Source organism: Aplysia californica, unplaced genomic scaffold (assembly GCF_000002075.1).
Source record: "Aplysia californica isolate F4 #8 unplaced genomic scaffold, AplCal3.0 scaffold00256, whole genome shotgun sequence".
Taxonomy (NCBI): Eukaryota; Metazoa; Mollusca; class Gastropoda; order Aplysiida; family Aplysiidae; genus Aplysia; species Aplysia californica.
The window spans coordinates 741,188-747,385 of record NW_004797526.1 but is presented as its reverse complement, the minus strand read 5'-3'; the positions used below and the strand labels follow the sequence as shown (position 1 = coordinate 747,385).

Genomic DNA, 6,198 nt, shown 5'->3' with positions numbered 1-6,198 from the left:
TCTTCTCCTTCTTCTTCTTCTTCTTCTTCTTTTTTTTCTTCTTCTTCTTCTTCTTTTTCTTCTTTTTCTTCTTTTTCTTCTTCTTCTTTTTGTTGTTGTCTTCTTTGTCTTTGTCGTTATTTTTTCTTGTTATTGGTATTCTTATTCTTGATGTTGCTGCCCCTGGTGTTGTTTACCTTTGCTTGTGTATATTTTTTCTTACTATTTCTGATTATGATTTTTGGACGTCGATGGCGATAGGGTACTGGGAAGAGTGGATGCCGTCTCGGACTTGAGCTGCAGTGAAAGAGGGATCGCTTTCATCTATTTCTTCTTCCACTTAGCATAATTGATTTGAACCCAACTTCATGATTGTTTGGTTTTCTAGGGGGTGAGGGTTGTTCGTGTTTGTTTTGTTTTGTTTTCAGGGTTTTTTTTATTTTCCAGGGTGTATGGTAGGAATATTATATTCTCATTTTCGAACTCGAGTCGGTCCATGCTTTTAATTTTATTCCACCAGAGAGAGAGAGAGAGAGAGAGAGAGAGAGAGAGAGAAAAGCAGGGTGAGAAAGAAAAGAGAATGCTGATAGAAAAGAAGAGGGAAAGAGAGCGAGGTGAGGGACTTGACTGAATGTAGAGCAGGCCTCAAAAGATAATATAGTATGTTCAAGTAACAAGTAACAGTAACCTGCAAATGAATTAACAGAAATGAAAATGCAAACCAAACCAAAAAAATCTGAGACAGAATACGAAGCGGGAGAGGGATATAAAAACTATGGTCACTGCTCCTGGAAAGAGATCACGACCGACCAACATTTATTTTCCATTAAAAGCTCGTTGGAACACTATGGTTACCCCTGCAGTAATTCCTACTGATTCCCAAAAATGACGGCGATAGAATGACGAAATGTCCGTCTCTCGGGGCACAGTTCTGGGTGCTTTGCAATGAAATTGCTTCCGTGGGGGTCTGTATTTGGCGTGTGCGGAAAAGCTATTGTTAGCTTCTAAGTGGCTAAGGGCTCATGTTCGATTACGCACAAATGATCTAGGCTATTCATCGGCTTTGTCTAGTACGAGGGTTTTCCTTTTTATGCTCTAGAAGGGAAGCTGAGAGAGGAGCGGGGGGTTCGTGACATTATTTGTGCGTGCGGGAGATCATTCATGGGAGATTTGGCATTTGTGCCGTCCATCCTCAACTTCCTTAACTGGAGGAAATACTGAACGGAAATAGTGGATTTCCTTAGAATCCTGTCATATGATATGTATCGCACGTTGTGGGGGTGGGGGGGGGTACTCTGCTAGACTGCCATTGTTCATATTGCTTTTATTTATCTCCGATTTCTTTCTCTTATGTACTGATAATCCACCTCATTTTTCAATATAGGAAGTCGTAATCCGCTGTTTGGTTTCACGGCCCAGCTTGTATCTTTTAGCAATTGAAATGTATAGCAATGACATACTTGGGTTCACAAAGGACTAAAGTTTAAAAAAGAAACTTAAACGCTTTGTACTTGCCTCAAAATAATCTGGTTTTCTATGCCATGGTTTTCAAATCCTCCACGATTAAAAGTTGCTTGCTTTCGAGGGAAATACTGTGGAATAATTTACTTACATTTTCTTTTAGCAGATTACTTGTCTTTAAACGTGTTTTTGTTCTGTTTTGATTCCTTACTTTTATGCGAAGAAGGCGGGGATGAGGTATTGCGGTTAAAATGTAAAGAAATTCATAGTCTCCTTTATCGTCATGAATAATGAGATATAACGCTGTAAACTCTCATTTCCGACCAGTGGAAAATAAACTGCATTAATAATAATTATTGTAAGCATCCATTTGAACTTATCAACCCCAGGAACTCCTCCCCGAGAGTGCCCCGTGCTGTGTTTCTAATGTGTTCCCTGTTGAGCCAATGGCTCATCTACATGGAGAGAACATAGGGTCAATGCAGATACAATGGCGTCAGTGGCCTAGTGGTTAGGCTACCAGACTCGTAATCGTGAGGTTGTGGGTTTGGGGGTTTGAACCTCAGCTCAGTCCGACGTTGTGTCCTTGGGAAAGGCACTTTACATGAATTTCCCTCAGGGCTTTCGGAGATGGACGTTAAACTCGGAGGTCCCGCCTCTTTAAAAAAAATTAACAGTGTTGATAGCGGTGTTAAACCTATTCCATTTTCACCACTGTGCGCATTCCCGCTCACTAGATTAGATTTCTTAAAGCAAACAATACAAGTATGATATGAAGTCATTAGTTTGAAGTTGTGGGGGGGGGGGTATGTGCAGCTCTGTGAAAGAACTACTTAGTTGTGTATTGTTGAAGGTGCCCAGTGCTGAGAGCACTCGGCTACAGGATGATCGTGAGGCTATTCTGCTCACGACAAACACCGAGTGTCCCTGAAATAAGCGCAAACATGCATTATTTAGCACAAATGGGAATACCTTCAGGTGTGGATTACCCTGTAGAGAGCGGCGGAGTAATACGTCTGATTGTATACGATCGTAAACGCTCTACGTTCCTTTGGACACTCTTTCGATCATTTAGGGAAGCGGACTGCTTCGACCCTGCCTGTCAGAGCCAATCCAGACTCACTGGGAAAGTGCGCCTCAGACGGAGATAAAATTAAATGGACTCCTCAGCAAGAGAATCGAGAGAATCTTTTGAGTACAAAGGGCAAAGAGCCTAACAACCATGACACCACAGGCGACTGTATAATGTTCTGATTGACAGTCTATCGAATGAGATGCGTTCTGTTTAAACTAAAAAGTTTCTTGGGAACTGTTACTTGTGTTGACTGCTTTGTTCTTTTTCTTTCTACCTTCTTTCTTGAAAATTTATTGTCAATAGACACGGTTTCCCTATGCGTGTTCCCCTTCAGGCTTGAATCGGAAATTATGTGTGCTTGAGTGAGTTTACATGTGCACACTTTGTGTGTGTTTGGGTGTGTAGTTATGTATGTGTGTGAGTGTTATTGCGTTTGTTTGAATCGTGTGGATTGGGGCGACATTCTGTAGCTTTATAACTGATTTATCAAATTAGGTCTGTCCTTTTTTTCAGCCCTAGTTTATCATAATATTATTCAAACGATGAGCATGGCTCACGTGCCAAGATTATCCCCATTCTTAGAATCGATAGAGAATTCTATTCAAGATGAAAGTTTCCGTCGAGCGGAACAAAAAATATTAAATGTTAGCTCATTTGATTTTCCCAAAGCCAAATGAAGTATCGGAATCGCTGGGCGGTGTTTGCATTTCGGAGATCCCGCCCATACTGTAGAGGATTGAGATAAATGAATAAAAACTGAATGCATTACAACATGCTCTTGCGGATAGGGCTAAACCAGCGCCACACAAAGGAATCGAATTCTGTGAGTACAAGCCTCATACAAACCGCTTCATTAAGCTCGCAATCATTTGTAGAAACAAGAGAAAAAATTTCAATTGAGTGTATGTTGAGGGGAAATAAAGACAGAATAGGGATGGACGGGAAGGGGTAGCGGCTTACGATGGGATTTCGTGTGGAATCCTATCTGAAACATAAAATGAGACATAAATTGTTTAAGTAGCTGGAATTAGACGTAAATGTATTTTTCTAACGCATCTGAGGTGGAGAGCCCATGTGCTCTTCGTGCATGCTACCGGTTCAAGAATTTTTATTGTGTTTGCTTTTTAGAAAATTGTGCATTTTGTGCGAGCGCGTTTTTGGTTCTCTCTGGGAGACGCAACTACTTTTTAGAACATCACAAATAGAATTCTTGCCCTGATCTCTTAAACATGTTTAAATGCAAAGCATGAGCTGGGACAATTTCAATATCATTTTCTGAAAAAGAAATAAAAACCGGGCTCATTATCCATTCCAAAACAGGACGAGCCTGTGGCATTCTAGAGCGCTGCAAGGTGTATTGTGCCGTATAATTCAACTTGGTTATAACTTTTTAAATTCCGGAGCGTGGTGTTGGCTTGAAGATTGATTTGACACCAGTGGGGCTTGATTGCTCGTTTATTATTGAGGAAGTAGATGTTTTACAAGTAAGGAAGCGGACCGATGTAACCCTGCTTGTCAGCGCCAACGAGGCTGTATGGGATACACTCTGTAAGAAGGACCAATATAATTTTCATGATTACGGTTTTCTTGTGATTTGGGAATCACGTGTAAAATGAAAAGTTAAAGTGTTGCACCCCACATACACCTTTAGATGATAGGACATTTAAAGTTAAGTTTGAAACTACCCTTTCTCTAACTGAAGCCACTGGAAGATGCAGGAGGGATGAAGGGTGTACAAACTTTAACACCCTGAAAGCTGATAGACGCTAATATTTTACCTTTTCAGAAACAGGACAGTCTCTTTGTAACGAATTATCTTTTTTAATTAACCCTTTTTTCACTGCATTTTGAACAAAGCAGCTTTTATGTACATTGCAGCAATAGCATGGGGTACCTCTTTCTGCTTTGTTTAAACACATTTTGGACCGAGTTTGTGGCCTGGAGGGGTGGGGGAGGGGCACATTCCAAATTGATCCTAGACAGGAACTTAAAGCCGGATGCAAAAGAGGTTTATTGTATTCAGTCCACACGAGAGAATGGAATGTTATTAATATAATGCCTGGTTCCTTGGACAGTAATCAGGGAAATGTGCAATCTTGGGACACATGCGCTCTTAATTTACTTGTATTGTATCTTTGAATACTTGTACTGTAATTGAATCTCTATGAATGCTTGCACGTTAAGCAAGGTCTATACCCCCTTTGAATACATGCGCTGTAAGTATATTATCTCTTTGAATAATTGCACTGTAAACACATTTCTTCTGCGAATGTATCTTGCCTCTCCTCGCATATTTCCATGTAGGAACCCAGGTCGCCAAGGGCACTGAAGAAAGCCGTTACGAGTTTTAGCACTCAGATGGTTCTTGAGGGCTCTCGTGGCCTAGAGGTTAAGGTGTTGGCCTCTCATTCAAAAGGTCCCGGGTTCGAATCCGGGTAGCGACCGAAAAAGTTTCTTCTCTAAATATGTCCCTTTCACCTCATTTCCTGCTCTCTAGCAATGTTCTGTCGTCTGCTTTCGTCTCCTCTTTCTGCCCCCACCCCCTCACAACCTTTGCCCTTTCCTCTTGGCTCCTGATTCTTTCTGCAGCCTTTCTACTGCTACTCCTTCGCTTCTTCTTACTGCTGTCTTTCAGCCACACTATTGATTTTCTGGTAGGAAAGATCTACACCTAGCCTTTTCGGACAAGGGCGAAAAACCCCGGAGGGCCCGTGTGCAAGTTGCGCACGTTAAAGATCCCTTGGCGGTCAAAAATCGATAAGAGTAGGCTTCGGCCCCCACCTGGGCAAAATTCAAAATTTCCTAAAAACTGAAAATATTAGGTGTGTCCCGCGCGCTCATATGACCTTATACAGTTGCTAGCGCCGTAAAACACTTTACAAAAACAAAAAAGATGGTTCTTATTGTTGAGAGATACTCCCACATGGCTTCCTCGGGGCTGTTCACAAAAAGACCGTTAGCTTTTCGTCATGAATAAAAAATATCAGCCATGTCTCTTCGTTAGGGCCAATGATTATTATGATCAGCTTGGTGGCAAGGGGTCATGTCTATTTGTCCTTACGGCGACTATCATCCAGGCGTTTTTTAATTGTCCTTCAGGCTTTTCTGCGGTCATCATTATAACTCTGTTTACGTAGAAACAACGACAACATTATATTATATGGGAGCAGAAAGGTCGAACTGGGGAAAAATAGCTTCAGCTATCGGGAATGGAATGGCATTTTGCAGGAAGGCTTTGTTCTGTTAGTAGAAGAAAAGTGAAAAAGATGGAGCAAGAAAGCTATTACACGGTATAAATCTCAACTAATTTAAGTTCTGTCGGAGTCCGGAATCTGTGCAATGCTGATGATGTTCTTTGTGTCGCTTTTCGTTGTAAGAAACAACGATAAAATAGCTTAAAACGTTGCGCTTCAAGTAGACAATCGTATGCAGATGTGCCACAGCACTTTGAAAAATTCAAAAACTAAGATTTCTTGGATATAAAATTTCAGGAAAAGAGTTGTTTTCAGTTCAATTTCGAAAGTCTAATTTGTTTGATATAGGTGTATCACCCTACCAGACACAAACAACTTTTTTTAAAAGCCAGAACAACTGGCGATGAAGATGTAGGAAAAGTAAAGAGAGAGGGGAAGGTTAAGTGGGAGAGATAGAGAGAGAGAGAGAGAGAGAGAGAGAGAGAGAGA

General features: G+C 41.1%; 1 protein-coding gene across 10 annotated transcripts in view; it reads left to right on the top strand.

The window, feature by feature from the left end:
* The window catches only part of LOC101849621 (zwei Ig domain protein zig-8), a 235,028-nt gene that overhangs the window by 196,569 nt on the left and 32,261 nt on the right, over window positions 1-6,198 (top strand). The window lies entirely within an intron of this gene.